A 17,536-nucleotide genomic window follows, 5' to 3' on the forward strand; every position below is an offset into this window, starting at 1 on the left:
GGCATGGTATAATATGCATATACCCATGTCCGGCCTGGGGGCCTATGCTAGGATCCCAGCTACCATGGCAACCCATTGGCGGGGTGCCGGTGGCTGACAGAGAAAGCACCCTACCCTCCCCTCTGTCAAACACTTTAGTTGCTGCAGTCGTTATTAGGGTTAAACTGCCGGGAACTAGCACCTGATCGTGACATACATTTTCAGCATGGGTTGTTAAGGGGTTAAAGTGTACCTCTGATATAATTCTAGTGCAGGAGTGTGCGTAACAATAGTTTCTCTAAATAATTATAGCAGATTGTGTCTGTAAATAGCAGCATGAAGAGGCCGCGGTTCGTGCTGCGGGCTGCTCATAACTCTGAAGTAGGCGACAGAGCGTCCTGCTCCTGTCTCCCGTATCCAGAGCCAGCACTGTAGGATCACATTCAATTCTACAATGCTAGCCCCTGTACTACATACTAGAGTCCGAAGTTATGAGCCACCCGCAGTACGGACCACAGCCAGTCACTACTGCTATTTAGCGACAGATTACAGCCATTATTGTATACACTTCTGCACTACAATAATTTCCCCATATAAAGGGAATGTATCATGAATTTAATTTTAGTTTTATTAAATACATGTTAGTATGTAGAAGAGAAGTAATGTGCTTGTTCCTTATTGAAATGTTGCACCCATATATTTTTTTCTTTGATGGGAAAGCCATATTGGGGATACAAGCTTTTTACATCTGTATAGACAGTGCAGCAGGGTGTGCAGCAGAAAAGAATGGGAGTAAATTAAGAGAAATGTCCTAGATTATTACAGTCTCCATGAAGTGATGGAGTATAGCATTCTCTCCCAGAGATTAAGGGTATATTCACAAGTGGCAGATTTGTTGCAGAAATTTCTGTTCCATACATCTGAATGTGGTGGTTTCTGCAGGTGTATGGATTTCTGCTAGCGCTATTCAGATAAATGGAACAGTTGCAAAAACATTTGCAACGAATCTGTCACATGTAAATATACCCCAACAGGGGAGATGCACACAGAGCCCAATCTGTGTGTATAGTGTTGTTATTCTGCTTTCATCTTGGCCTCCAGAAGTACAATAGAGCGGTCATTAAATCACCCACCCGCTAATGATCTTCCACCTTACACAGTAAGGCTGTGTTCACACGGGGTGGATACGCTGCGTAAAAGCAGACAGCGTATTCGCCCTGTACACCGCAAGGAATTTCTGGACGAAAAAACGCACCAAACCGTGGTGCAGTTTTTCACCCGGAATGTCCGCTCCAAAAAACTACAGCACCTCCTGGGATGAAACGTCATTGGCTGCAGCGGCAGTCACATGGGATGAAGCGTCACCCCAGGAGGCCGGCTCTCTCACATCACCCATGCCGGCCTCCTGGAATGACGTTTCATCCCATGTGACCTCTGCTACAGCCTATGATTAGCTGCAGTGGTCACATGGGATGAAACGTCATCCCAGGAGGCCACGCTGGAGGAAGAACACAGACTCCTGGTAAGTATAAGATTTTATTTTTTTCTGAGTTGCATTTTTTGTGGCGGAATTGCTGCTAATCCGCTAAAAAAAAACTAAAAAAAACTGCTATTTGTTGCGGGTTTTACCTCCCCATTGTATTCTAAGCAGAGTTTACCCAAATACAATTGACATGCTGCGGAATAAAATTCTGCACTGCAGGTCAATTTCTGAGCGTTTTTCCGCTCAGTATTTACATAGCGCGTGGATGAGATTTGTTTGATCTCATCCACTTTACCTCTACTGTATTTGCTGCAGATTCCGTTGCGGAAAATCTGCAGTATTTACTCTTTGTGTGCACTGACCCTTTAGCTGAAAAGTGAGCTGCAGACAACAGGAAGTGCCAGCCTATTTTGTCTGCTCTAGTGGCCAGTGTAAAGACTGGAAAATGTTCACATTTTTTTTCCTATATGGCTAGTCACATAAAAAAAAAACAAAACATAAAAACACAACCAACATTTGTTTTTCAAACTAGGAGTAATACAATTCTGGTTTAAATAATATTTTATTTTTCTAAGAATACAAGACTATGGATGTGAAGGGGTTAAAAGAATGCACCCCTCTTTTGTAATTAGATATGAGAAACCAATGCATTTTAGAATGTGCAGTAAAGAAGATAGGAAAGGGAAACAGAGCGAGGTTATACATGTCAGCAATGTTTACAGGAAAGAGGACTAAATAACCTTGTGCTCAGTTTTACATAAAGGACACAGAACGAGGAGCATTAGATAGATGGACAAACAAGTCTTTCCAGACAACTGTTCCAAGTACGTTGAAATGAAATAAAAAAAATGATATAAATATATATATATATATATATATATATATATATATATACACACACACACACACACACACACACATACACACACGAATACAAAAAAAAAAAAAAAGGATTTATATTTAAATCGTTAAAATGTGTTGGGAAATCTCTATATAGCAGGACTTTGCATTTCAGTTATTATACTCATGACAATAAAATTAGCACTAAAATCATAAATGGATATAATTATAGCGAAAAAAAAATGGTGGAAGGCTAAGCAAGGAGAAATGCAGTAAATGAAATGTTTGATCATACATTCCCATAAAGAATTAATTATATGCGCCTCCATATCATAAAGTCATGCGGGGCACGTGCTTCCTCTCCTTACAGCTGTTCCCAGTAAAAGCACACATGGCTCACTGTACAACGAAACAAGAGGTCGGCTCAAGTATTTCCCAGCAGTGCCTGCCACTTCAGCAGTTGGGCCTGGAATATTAGCGCAGCTACTAGGTTTTAGATGTCATCTTTGCAGTGCTAGTGAAGAACCACCAATACCTGGCGTTTCAACTTGGACAATACCAGAGTTTCCTCAGCATTCCTTTTCATAAATGAACCAAAATGTAACATTTATTGGGAAAATAAAGGATATTTAAAAGGGTGCTCAGCCAGGGAACCAGCCAAGTCCTGAAGAAGGAGACAATGTGGGTCAATCAATTCTAATCAGCTATGGGTAACACAACAAATAATACATGCATAGTAAAGGGATAGATAGATAGATAGATAGATAGATAGATAGATAGATAGATAGATAGATAGATAGATAGATAGATAGATAGATAGATAGAATAGATAGAATAGATAGATAGGATAGATAGATAGGATAGATAGATAGGATAGATAGATAGGATAGATAGGATAGATCTGCATTACTCATGACCATTAGTGATCAACAGTAATAGAGCAGCAACACATTGGGAAACCTTCAGATTGTGTTCTCTGGTAGGGCCGCGTTTAGAGACTACATACACGAAGCCTGTTTGATCAGGAGAAGAGGGCCATAGTATGGGTGACTAGTTCCTCACACGGGCTACTATTGTATGCGGTTAATATTCTGGATGAGTAAGATAAATGGAGTTATCCACGAAGACAGAAACTGAAATGATGTAACAGTCATCACTTATATTGTTCTCATGTTGTATTTCATTGTATTAGCGTATTTTACAATACATGACATAACGTTAAAAGGGTTTGCCAGCAATACAGAAACCACTAATGCAAACCTAAGGCTATAAAGTTTACAGTCTTGGTTCCCTCTCAGAATGACGCCGATGCAACCAGTCAATGTATTTTGCGGGTGTAGAGAAGGGATGTTTTTGAGTATTCGAGAGTTCAAGGCACATGCATACGGCTTGTCAATGACAGAACAGACAGCCCTTCCCACGTGTCCCCTTACAAAAGAGGCTTGGCACGTCACATCCCCCAACACAGAGACAAAGCCAGACAGTCTATGCTTTTACAAAAGCTCACAAGTGACAGGAGGAACTGACACATGGTCCTCACAATGTGTCCCTCCCTCCTAGAATGACATAGGGATAGACAGTATTGTACAAAGACCATTCCTGACAGATCACCAGGTCTGTCTATAAAACAGAAAGACGGTTTCAAGTTCTGAGGACGTAATGCTCAATTCATCTAGCAGTAACAAGAAAAAAAAATCTAAGATTTGTGGTCACCATTTCAAAGTTTACATTTTCTTTATAAAAAGGGCGGTACGAACAATCAGATAAAACGGTATGACCCTAAGGTTTTTGGTTGAATTACAAAAGGAAATCGTTTTACTATTGTAAACCCCAGCCAGGAAAGTTACATGTGCCAGGATCTAATATCTAGCGGCAATTAAAACGTGATACAAATTGCTCAAAAGCCAGTACAAATTTATTACAGGAGCAACAGAACGTCACTGGTTTTTTTTCGGTAAAGGTGTTCCAAATGATGGCATGCCATTTTGTTTCTGATCGGTGGGGGTCTGGCTGCCTGACAAAAAAAAGTTAAAAATGTTTTACCTGCAGAGCGCTAATGGCCGCTGGCTATGATGTGAATTGCAGCACACCCCTATTCACTGTGCAGTTGCAGCACCTTCATTTCCAAGATCATTGAGGTCCTGGCATCATTGAGATCCACCGTTCAGAAAGCGATGCCATATCCTAGCGATATATTATCAATTTCCATGATGGTAAAACCCCTTTACGCAAGTGCTGGATATCGGTAGAACAAGCCTCCACAACCACGACACTCTTCAACTTACCATGGTTCTTCTCTTATTCACTTCAATGGTAGAAGGATGTAGTACTGAACCGCCGCTACAAGTGTTTTGGCGATTCACTTCACAGTACGAGCAGATAAGGAATGAAGGGGAAGCATCACTGGTACGAACGTTGAGGCCCCTTCAAAACACCTGATTGGCGGGGATCCTGGGAGTCGGTCCCCAACCGATCAGATATGAATAGCCTATCCCGATCGGCGCCAAAAAACGGTGTGTGAACAGGGCCTAAGATGGATCCCGTAAAGGACAACGCATTTATTTTTGCATTAGGCCTCATGCACATGGCAGTATTAGGATTCCATAACAAGGCTCCCATAGAGGTACATAGGGCCTATTATTCGTTATATACCTGAGTCAGCAACTAAGGACTTTTTCCCCGTCCCAACTGTGGTCCACAAGATCACCACTGAATATATGCTACATCTAACCTTGTAGCGTCTTCTGCCTGGAAGTTGACACATTGCATTCGAGTATAGATGTGACTTCTACGAATTTTTTAAGATTTTCACATATTTGCATTTGACTAGTGCCCACATTTTCAAATTATGTATCTGACTTATCAGTGTGACAAATGGCTATAGAATGTGAAGTGTCATATGGGTCACACAAAAATGACATTCACTAGCATTACACACAGGACTCAGAACATAGAACAATGCATAGAAGTAATCATTATGACTTCCAGAAAGAGAATCAAGATACGGAAAGTAGAAACTACTACCCAAACTATGATCAGGTTACCCGCCGCCTTCTAATTGGACGTGTAAAAAAAGATACAGCATCTATCGTGGCATGGGACAGCTAGAAGGCAACAAGGAAGATTAATGAATACTATTATAGGGACGGGATTTGCCAGTGTGAAAAAAACGCATTAATCTGAGCAATGTCTGTGACATACAAATGTCTCTAGTACTAATGAATGTTATGAAACAGTCACAAGCCCTGCTCCAGTTTTGACCCAGCCAACATTTACTCTATATTTATACAACAAAATTGTGTCACTAGACATTGATAAATCTGTGTAGTTGCAACTAACAAACCACTATTATGCCACTTCCCTGTTCAGGGCATCTTAGGTGTCATCAACAGTTTCCAAATTAGTTATACATGATAAATAAGGCTCAAAATACCTGCCACAGTTTTCAGGAGCCTCTAATGCCAGTACATAACTTATAACACATTAACGCATCTGCCCCAATCTGATCATCAAGTGAAGACTAACACAATAGATGTCGATCACGTAAACTTGACACATCGAAACAAGATTGCATTACAGGATACTATTAACTCCACTGACAGGGGAAGGGAATAACATTGATGATCTGGTTACAATGGCGCCTGTCAAGGGGTGGGATATATTAGGCAGCAAGTGAACAGTCAGATCTTGAAGCTGATGTGTTGGAAGCAGGAAAAATGGAAAAGGGCCAAATTGTGATGACTAGACGACTAGGTGAGAGCATCTACTACATGGCAGGTCTTGTGGGTTGTTCCCAGTATGCAGTGCTTATTAGCACCTACCAAAAGTGCTCCAAGGAATAACAGGGTCATAGGCACCCAAGGTTCATTGATGCGCATGGGAAACAAAGGCCAGCTCATTTGTTCCCATCCCACAGAAGAGCTACTGCAGCACAAATTGCTAAACACGTTACTGCTGGCAGTAGAAAGGTGTCAGGACATACAGTGAAGAGCGCACCCATAATGACCCCTTGTCCACTGCCGAAAGCGCCTACAATAATAAGCACAGGAGCATCAGAGCTGGAACGTGGAGCAATAAAAGAAGGTTTTATAAATCATGAATTCTTTAACATCATGTGAACTGTCGGGTGCGTCACTTCCCTGGGAGGGATATGGCCCCAGGATGCAATATGGGAAAATGGCAAGCCGGCAGAAGCAGTGTGATGGACTAGGCAATGTTCTGCGGGAGCTATTCCCCCCGATCCCCCATACATATGTACGCTCGGCTAGAATAAGTACAAGGAGTAAAGCCGCTGCCAAACTCCTCTGGCAGCTTCTTATCTCCTTGTTAAAAAAAGGTTCCGGCATTTTGGAATCCAACTTGCCCACACCTTCTTTCTCCCGACATTTGCCAGGACTCCAACAAATACATTAGATCAGGGTCTCAAGCCCGTGGCCCGCGGGCCGCATGCGGCCCCTGGGGCTTTCATCTGCGGCCCGCGGGACACAGAGCCGCTAGTATCGGCTCTGCTCGGAGACTCTGGAATTCCCTGACATCGCTGTCCATATATGAACAGCGATGTCTGGGGCTTCCCCAGAGCCGGAGTCCCGGACAGAGCGCTGGTATCGGCTCTGCTCCGGGACTCTGGAATTCCCTGACATCGCTGCCCATATATGGACAGTGTGTCAGTGCCCCCTAGCATCTACAGGGGGCACTGCTGGGGCGGCATCTACAGGGGGCACTGCTGGGGAGGCATCTACAGGGGGCACTGCTGGGGCGGCATCTACAGGGGGCACTGCTGGGGCGGCATCTACAGGGGGCACTGCTGTGGCGGCATCCACCGAGGGCACTGTGGCACTATCTAAAAAGGGGCTGCCCAATCTTGACGTGTGCTAACTGAGCCGCCGGACTGCATTTAGTGACACAAACTGGAAAGCTGGATTGTTGAAATAAGCACGTGGAGAAATCTCTCAAATTTTAAACCTAGCGGTATTATTATAGTAATGTAGTGTTATAGTAGTTCAAATAACTAATTGATTAACAATAATTTTGTATGGAAAAAAATTTCAAATTCATGCGGCCCGACCACTTCACATTTTTTCTATATGCGGCCCACTTACCCGGCCGAGTTTGAGACCCCTGCATTAGATGGTCATCCGGTCCTGCCAGAATCCCTGGGTTCAGTTGACACACATTGAATGTGTACGGCCACGTTAAAAACATTTATCACCGATCCACAGATCTAGTGATTGGTGGGGTTCCCAGCAGAGGGGCCCCCAGCGATTAGACATTTATCACCTATTCTGTAAATGGGTGATAAATGTTCTTAATGGGAAAATCCCCTTAAAGGATCTGTTGCTAACATCTTGGTGCCAGATACCACAGGACACGTTGAAACATCTTGTGGAGTCCTTGGTTCGAGGGTTTAGAGCCGTTACGGCGGCACAAGGGGGACCTACACAATATTAGGCAGTTAGTTTTGATATTATGGCTGATCAGGGCAGATATGAGCAGAAGAAACACAAATAGCAAAATATGTTGCACACACCAATGCCATTTGACTATCAATGTGTAGATACATAGTATCTCTGTATATGTATACAGCATATGCAAGGAAGAGAAATAAAAAAGAAAAACAAAAATTAGCTACAAATGAGATACAATCAATGCCAAACACAAAATGTCATACACAGATACTGTATTATTGAGGAGCCCTTGTATAAACATTTTCGAAAATATATGTAAAGAATGACAATAATACCACAATGTGAACAACTCCGCCAATGCCATTGCTCCTGTTCTAACAAGACAGTCTTCCGTATAAAAACTGCAAGGTGGAGGCTCAAATCACTTCTATCATTTACTAACCCGTACAGGACAAAATGACTGCTGGAATGCATTGGATGCTATGGGAACCTACTCCATATGTTCATACAGGCTTTCTCAACAGGACAACTCAGTATATATTGCTCCTTTGGGGCGTCATAGGTGGGGGTGTACCCCTTGAGAGCCAGAGTGGGGAGCTGCCCTAAAATAATGGTTTCTGCTCTGGAAAAATCGGCTTAGCCATGTATTATACAATCACCTATTCATTTAATGGAGACAGCTGATGAACAAGTGCCAGGGGAACCTTCAAATTAAAGAGGGGTTGACATCATATAAACATGGCTGACACAAACACTTAGTAAGCACTCAAAAAAATGGCAGAGGAATTGATTGGTGGTTGCAAGCGGCATCACTTCTTTATAAATAAGTACATCCCATAGTAACTGGTATAATAATCAAAGGGTACACTTTGCGGTAACGAATGAGTCAGTGATGATAGGAATGGACCGCAAAGAAGGGCCATGGTCACAAACAAAATGAAGTGCCCCAGTATATGAGTCAGTGATGGAGCTTGCACTTTCCCGTTATGGGATATCCTGGGGTTGTCTCGCGTCATGTGAAAATGTCATCGTCCCACAAGATGAAAAGAGCTTTGTGCTACAAGCCGAAAGACTCTGGTTAACCTCTTCCTGGACAGGCTATGAAAAGCATCACTGGTTGTATAGAATGACAACACTCATGTGTTACAGAGGACAATAAGCCCATCATGAGTCTACATCCTCCTGCTCGGTAGCCATCACTGTTCTATCTGGGTCAGGGCAGATTTTAGTGACAGATGTTACTGCGCTGGCTGTGCGGTCATGCCAAGCTTTATCTCCTTTTCCATCCGCACGACGCTGGGCAGAGACAGACCCCTCTATCACTGTCATGTGCTTTACGCAGCAGATTCCCACCCCTAAAAGCCTTCATTTTCAAAAACCAAAGCTTTTCAAAGCCAAAATACATACATTTCAATAAGCGGATTATCCATTTACAGCCTGGCACAATAGAAATGATATAAAATACCACATACAGCTCAGGTGTGCAGCAATAGAATTATCCACCTCTACAAGTCCTCATGCACACTGGCACAGAGCTTGTACGGTTCTTTTGCCACACAGCCGTACAGCCTCCGTGCACTGCTGTACAGGCTCCATCGACCTCCATGTATACGAAGATTTTCTCTACTAGAAGAGAGTCCGATAGAGAGTCCGATAGAGAGTCCGATAGAGAGTCCGATAGAGAGTCCGATAGAGAGTCCGATAGAGAGTCCGATAGAGAGTAGCCCAATTTTTTTTCTGTCAGATTCGTATAAAATCTGACAGAAAATACCTCAGAATGCCTCAATATGAAATCGTAGCCGCTCATGCACCTCTATGGAAACCCTACTATGGCTCTGTACAAAACAGAGCTGTAACATGGCCATGCGTATGGGCCCTAGACCTAACTTTATAGGATGTACGCATATGCTTTGTTTTTATGCAGGACTGAACCAGGAGAACGAAGGATAAACTGTACAATTCCTAAAAGTGCACGTAAACAATATACTTATACTTTCCAATGTAAATGTTTTTCTCAATTCAAGAGTAACAAGAACTTTATGACCAAACCTGGAGATGCAATAAGAACATCCATTGGACACTCCTAAATGACGGTTTTGTTGTTTGTTTTTCAAATTGTACATTTTTGGAACTGACTTTACTAAAACATAGCAAACAAGACCGTGAGGGAAGTGGAGATTTCCTAGTTCAGGCTGAAGGCCAGATAAACGGTTTGTGGCTCTCATTGCAAAGCACGATGGTTACATTTCCGGGACCTTGAACATTCCATTCAGGGGTGATTTTGTTTTTCTAACCTTATTTCTCCATTTAGACATTTTTTACAGTAAAATAATTGAATTTATAGATGAAATATTGGTTCCCATGACTAGGGAGCTTTTGCTCTAGGTAAGGGCAATGATCCTCCAAAACAGTCTCCCATGAGGTCAGATTTGCAAGCTGTTGGTCATTTGCTACACAACATAATGCTCATTTACATGTCATGTAGGGAAAGTACAAATGCCTGAATCCTTGGACCACACAATTCACACACAGGGGTCCGGAATCGAGACTGGAAATCATTTATCAATAAATAAAGTTGCCCTGCTTTGGCAAATCTTTAAGGACTCATTCACACAAATTTTGCCAATTTGAACTTAGTGAATAAATGCATTATAGACGCCAGCGATTTTTTATTTTTTTTTAAATGTAACGTTTTATGGTGTTTTTATGTGCGTTTTTTATGTCATTTTGTAAAAGCCACATCCAAAGCATGCTGAGTTTTGAAGAAAAAAAAAAAAAAAAAAAAAAAAAAAGACACCACTGACCCCTAAACTGCTACATTTTAACATAGACTTTAAAGGAACATCTGGCCGCAGCATTTTTGAGAAGGGAAACAATGTGCAAAAAAGCTGTGAAAAACCCCCACCAAAAATTCCATCATAAACGTAACTTTAGTAAGAAGAGAGCTCGGCTCCAACTTCCCCAAATTTAAACCTATGTGGCCCAGGAGGAGCAGTACTAAGACAATCTATGGAGAAAGGTGCAACAAGGTCATCAGGACTATTGTGGACCAGGATATATAGAATTGTTCCCCAAAATACTCAAAGGACTATACTAAAAGGTTTGTGCAGACATTTTTTATTGATGGCCTGTTCTTAGGATAGGTCATCAATATCAGATCGGCGGGGGCCCGACTACCGGCATCCCGGCCGATCAGCTGATTGATGGGGCCGCGGCGTTCATCGCCACAGCCTTTTTTACAGTTTACAGGCGCAGCGCCACACACATCCGGAGCATCTGTTACTGGGTGTAGCAAGATGGCTACGGATAAAGCTTATTAATATGATGTTATGTCCAGCTGATCACAATGTCCATGGCCTTTAGCTCTGTATGCCAGTCTACACATGCGTTGAAGACTGGCACAGGCAGGGATACAGAGCCGGAGGCCATTGGATGTGTGGTATGGTGGTTATATAACTTGATTGCCGGACCTGACCATCATATGAATGAGTGTGGCCGTATTGTTTACATGTGGTGTGAGATACTCAACAGTGAGGACCAGGGCCAGAATAAATACTGTACAATTTTATACTTGGTTAATCACTTGAAAGAAAATCTGTTATGTTTAATGTGCTGTCCTACAGTATGTGCAGGCATCATGGCATAGGGAAGGGGGAGCAGAGCAGATTTATATATAGTTTGGTGGGAAAATATTCAGCATAACTTGTATTTTCTTGAGTTTTATCCCTGCTCTTTCTATTCTTCGGAGTCCAGTGGGCAGTCCTACTCAATGATTGACAGCCACTGTCAATAGGTGATTAGGACCGCCCACTGGACTCCTAACCCCAGAAATGCGCAGAGGTTTAAATGAATAAATGACAAGTTATACTGTATCTTTACCCACAAAACTATATCAATCTCCTCCCGCCCTACAACATGATGCCTGCAGATTGGACTGCAGTTTCAACGAGTGCATGAATCTTAATGGAGTTAGAATTGGAAGGGTTGGAGATCTCTGGAGAAAAACCTGCCAAATCTGATTTTCCATATTTCAGCTTAAAAGCAATATTCAGATTTAACAAGCGGTATATGACTGAAGAACATAACAGTTCTACATAACACATTGTTACGGTCTCATTCTGCTCAATGATCATTGCAGTGGTCAGCAGCCTATGAACCACATGCAGGGGACCAGAGAGCCACATGTGGATAGCTTCCTCTAGTTCGGGAACATTGCCCTATGCTTGGGATACTACATCCAAGTGAAATACATCGGGAGAGATTTCTGGCAGAACTTGAAAGACAAATTACATTTGGCATGAATGGCATACTTATCACTTTTGTGGCACAAACTTTTGTTGGTATCTGAAAAAAAAGGCGTGGCTCTCAAGTTCCATTTTTACACCACTTTTCTATCCAGAAAAGTGGCAGTGAAAACGCCACACACACAACCTGCCATTGTTCGGTAGCGCCATCGTATTCCTCAAATGGTGTAAGCCGTGGTGTAGAATACAGCACACGCTACACTAGTGTAAGGCTCATACACTACACTAGTGTAAGCGTAATACTCGTCCGTTGAAATCACTCACCGCACACGGCCCCATTCATTTCAATGGTGCTAGTCAGACATGCGTGAGTTTTCACGTGGCAAGTGTCCTTTGCGTGAAACTCACTGCATGTGCCATATTGGTGCATTTTTGCGCATCTAGTCACCCATTGAAGTCTATGGGTGCGTGAAAACCACGGACAGCACGCGGATGGCATCCATGCGCTGTCTGTGTTTCACGCATCAGTTACATAGCAAAGCAGAGAAATAAATAACAATAAAAAAAAGAAGTGCCTGCACGGACTTGAAAAAGCCATGCCACACAAAAAGAACAGTGATGCCAATACACAACGCACACGGGCATGAAATGTAGGAAAAACAATGCGTTTTTTACGCACGCAAATCGGACACGCTCGTCTGAATGTAGCCTAATATGTATAGTAACTAGGGGACAGACCATATACATCCTTGGCATTCTTCAGCCCATGGAGGTATATGATATTCTATATGGGAAGCCTATACTAGAAAACAAAAACTTAGCATGGTAAAAAGAAAACAACGTGTTAGGTTATTGGGAATGGAGAGATGAATAAAGCCGTTTATATAGGGTGGGGTCCTATGTAGCAATAGGAGGGGCTATGGAGGATGTAGCATAGATAGGGCTATTACATAAAGGAATTTTGTGTCATTGCCCATTACTGTAACGTAATTACTAAACCCAACAAGTCCCTCCCGCAAAACACAGGGACTGTCTCTCTCCAATGCAGGAGCTTCCATTGCCCTCATGTCACGGGCCCTTACCACACAGCACTGAGGGACATACTAGGAGCTGCACTTGTTTATGAGCTACAGGATCCAACTGTACAAGTTCTATATAATAAACCCAAGTCCCAGCACTGCCCGATCTTCCCAGCACTCTACTCCTATCCAGGCATACCAGAAATACCGAGCATACTGACAGCAATTACAGCCATACAGTACACGTACCCCGGGGGAAATGACTGGCATGGGGCTGGCCAGGGGGTGAAGGATATTTGGGGTATGAGGGAAGTGTTGGTGCTGGGTGCCATAGGCAGGACGGGATTTCTGGACGGACTACTACACGGAGGTGACAGGAGTCCTGTGTGTGATGTGGATTAGTGAGGGCAAGTAATAAAATGCAGGGCACACGCTGTGGTGGGGGCAGCGCTCATGTAGGGTGTGTGCCAGCCTGTAGAATAGCGAGAAGACTCAGTATTATTACCCTGTGCTCTGTCCCCGAAGATCTCAGGCCTCCTGACAGAAGGAAGAGACATCCACAGAAGCTGAGAGACAGCCGGCCAGCTCACTCCGGTGAGACGTCATTAGGAGTCTGGAGGCAGCCGCTCATATATCCAGGGAGAGACAGCCACACGGATCCGGCCAGCAGTATTCTAGCTCCACAAGCATCCGTATATCACCGGGCTACAAGATCCACAGACAGATAGCAAGGGCCTCACACATCTCACGGGCCTCCGATGTAAAGACGGCCCGCCGAGACCCTTCTGCTCGGTTGGGCGGGGGGTCCTTGTGAGACGACACACAGATGTCTCTCCCAATCCCAGCAGGAAGAGACCCTAGAGACAGCAGCAGCAGGAGAGAGACGGAGACTGCAGGATGTGACTGCAGGGTGGAGGGAGAGGGGGAGGGAGCAGCGCAGACAGGCGTGTTCAGAGAGAGACACAGATTTACTGTAGCGAGTACTGCCACATCCGAGGAGAAGGCGACCACATGCAGTCACACGGATCCTGGCAGCCGCGGACACTTGTGTGGTGACACGGAGCAGGCACGAGACGTGCCAGAGGGTGGACGGACCCCCTGTACTGCTGCCCGTCCACCAGGCGCCCTCAGACCCAGTGTTTATACCACGTCCCACTCTGTGCCAGACTGAAGGGAGTGCTCGTGTAATGTAAACACGGGACGAGGCAGAATCACAGGACCCTACCGACTCTGCGGCTCTGTGAGGAACTTCTAAGACGTTTGTGTGAGAAACCAGGGCAGATATGTGGTTAATTTAAACTTAGAGTGTATATCCTATCTGCTGTGCAAGTAAATGCAAACTAGTGTTCCCTGTTATCAGCCATTTATAGGCTAGGGGTAGGTAACTACACTTTTCTTTAGAGGGATTACCGAGAGGAAATCCAGGAAAAAGTCTTCATGTTCTAGAATAGGAAAAACTCAGCACACTGATGTAGGGTTTTATGCAGAAAATACTCAAGCAAATGGCCTTATTATGAGTTATACAACGCGGGTGTAGGGCACCCATAGACTGTTATGGGGCTCTGCTGTGTCTCTGTATGCTTCTAGGGGAGCATAACCCATAATGTGGCAGCACACCAAATAGTCCATAGTATGAAGCTGCGGAGACTCTGTTAACACCGCACAGCCCTGCCATGTACATGAGGCCTTCAGCTCTATTCTTACTGGCATCGTGGTTCCATTTCCATCAGCCCCCCCCCCCCCCCCCCTCTCAGTTATTGATAACCTACACTGCATGGTTGTGTATGAGGGGGAGGTTTTCAATCATTGAGTGAGACCACCCACCGGACTCCTAAGCTCAGAATAAGCAAATATTCAAAGAAGTCCCATCGGGATAGTCTCTCCTCGAAACTCAACCTCCTTAGGAATTGTTTAATTGTGGCATGTTCGACTAATGAAACCCCTTGTCAACATTAGCTGAAGCTTTGGATTGTCATACATTTCCCCTAAAGCAGCAAATGGACGGAAAATGAAGTAACACACAGTAGCACATAGTCCTGCGATTGCCAGAGCTGTCCTACTGGTGCCACGTTACTACACTCCTCAACATTGAAATTGCAGCACCAAGAAGGGCAAGCCGTAAGGTTATGCAAATTGAGGAAGTAGCAGGTGTCGCAAAGATCTGCAAATGATCAATTTTTTAAGCACCGAGCTCCAATCTGTGGCATGTGGAAGAGGCATAAAAGCTAGATTAAAAGCAAAGTTTTATAGCCACATGAAACCTCAAAAATCAGATCAAGCGGTGTGGGATGATTGTGCGATGCCTCCTGTTAGTTGATGTGCCAGTTATCGCCACTTGTCGCAAACTGGGAGGGACAGAATCCTTGAACAGAGACCTTGGTTTATCACTCTGGCAGATCGCTATGTGTCTAGGCCGAGATGTCAGCACTGTTCAATGTTGACTCTCCCGGAGGTAGGGAGAACATCAACGAACGAGAATGACAGCAAGAGGTACGTGGTTCGTCTGACTGGTAGAATGGCGCGTAATGATCCATTCTGTACTACAAGTGCAATTTGACATCCCAAGCCTAGGGCGGCAACCAGTGTCGACACAAACCATCAGAAGGCGTTTTCACAACGTTGGGCTGTGAGCCAGATGTCTCGCTACAGGTGTTCCATTGAACACACGCCACCGCTCTCAAAGGCGATCATGATTCACAGCAGGACGGCCATGGAGGCTGGAATGGAGGTCTATCCTCTTCAGCGATGAGCCCCACTTTTGTCTCAGACGCAATGATAGCCGGAGATTGGTATGAAAACCACATTGGCAATGTAATGAAGAGGTCTTCACAAGGGAACGACACACCAGTCTTCCTCCTGGGATTATGCTGTGGGGTGGCATAATATTTGGTAGGCGGAACCCTCTAGTGTTCATTTCAGGTACACTAACAGCTCAGCGTTACATTAATTTGGTCGTGGAACCAGTGGTACGGCCATTTCTCCAAAGTGTCCCAACAGTCATTTTTCAACAGGACAACGCCAGGCCGCATGTTGCTCATGCTACTGTGATAAGCCTGCATGACCTAAGCATGCTACCATGGCCGGCAGCGTCTCCGGACATGTCTCCCATCGAGCACATCTGGAACATCATTGGTCAGTATTTTCAAAGGGAGCTGCCAGCAGCCAGTCTTGATGATTTGCGTGCCAAAGTGCATTCAGCGGGCATAACATTTCTCAGACAACCATTAATAACCTCATTGATAGTGTGCCAAGGCGGGTAAGTATATGTATTTCTGCGCGTAGCGCTTATACTTGATACTGAATAAATGAAGGTGTTTGGAATATTTTGTTTCCATTTTTTTTATCATTTGCATATCATTAACATGTCTATCGATCCTGTGTTTTCCACTATTCCAAAACTTTTCCTTCTTGGTGTTGCAATTTCAAGATTGAGGAGTGTATATTATCCATATGTCATCGCTAAAGAAAAGCCATACTTGATAGAAGAACAGGTTCAAATACTGGTACATGTCCTCTCTTTTGCTTTTTACGGGCCGTGCTCCCATACTTTGTATGGGAGCACAGGCCGAAAATGCAGGCAGCCGGTCGTGCCCACAATCGCAGCCCATGATTACGGGCACGGATGTGTGCATGGGGCCTAGGTATGGCTTTTTTTCGGTGATCTATATTAAATTTGTAGTAAACCACACAAGTATGTATCAATCTACTCAGCTGCTTCTGCTGTATCCCAGATAGGGCAGCATGTTCAATATGACAGCTCTGTATCTGTGGGAAGTGGGTGCTTACACGGATAATTAAGGTATTACAGGGTACCCATGGAAGTCAGAGGTTAAGGGCCCTTTTACGCAGTCCATTTATCGGCCATACAAGCATTCACAGACCGTTCGTTCCCTATCGTTCCTCTGTAAATAGGGCAACGATCTGCCGATGAACGAGTAAAGGCGCATTCCTCGGCTAATAGTATAGTTCATGCTGCAAGAAATATTATTGTTTTCAGCAGCACATCCCCCTGTGTAAACGGAGACGTGCTGCTGACATGATGGTAATGAATAGGGACGAATGCACGTACCCATACATAGCTCCTAGTGAAAGGAGCAAATGAGTGCCGATCAACGAGCTGTCTCATTGATTGGCGCTCATATACACGACCCATGTTGGGCCGTGTAAAACGGCCCTAATTGTGTAATACACCGATTTGGAGGTTGGGCAGATCAATATTTACTCTTATAAATGGCTTTCCACTGTGGCTTATAGAGAAGAGTCCCAAACCATGTGAACAACGGTGTGTGAACAAGGCCTAAATGTGGCGGGGGCTGCCTGGCAACTGTACAGATGGTATGTCTGGTCCTGGAAAAGGAAGAGGGAAAGATTATAGTTAGCCTTTAGTCTTCAAACCACCTATATAGAGTGAGCGGCTGGAGAATTCTTATACGTTCTGTTATTTGGTACTTTATCCAACTGTAATTCAATACTAGCTGTTAACAGCCACATGCCATCCTCCTACCTCACATCATGACCTATGTTGGTGATTAGAATTTTATTAAAGAAGTTTTATACGTTTTTTAT

At 44.0% G+C, this 17,536-nt stretch overlaps 1 protein-coding gene across 4 annotated transcripts in view; it reads right to left on the reverse strand.

Moving 5' to 3' along the window:
- Window positions 1–14,054, reverse strand: part of MYO9A (myosin IXA) — a 116,960-nt gene extending 102,906 nt beyond the window's left edge. For 3 of the 4 annotated variants that reach the window (XM_075857717.1, XM_075857718.1, XM_075857715.1), the window contains exon 1: window positions 13,476–14,054. The gene's annotated coding sequence lies outside the window, so the exon portion shown is untranslated. The remainder of the gene's footprint in view (window positions 1–13,475) is intronic. The other variant, XM_075857716.1, reaches the window with a different exon arrangement.
- Window positions 14,055–17,536: the final 3,482 nt, after the last annotated feature.

The sequence above is a fragment of the Rhinoderma darwinii genome, chromosome 3 (assembly GCF_050947455.1).
Source record: "Rhinoderma darwinii isolate aRhiDar2 chromosome 3, aRhiDar2.hap1, whole genome shotgun sequence".
NCBI classification, from domain to species: Eukaryota; Metazoa; Chordata; class Amphibia; order Anura; family Rhinodermatidae; genus Rhinoderma; species Rhinoderma darwinii.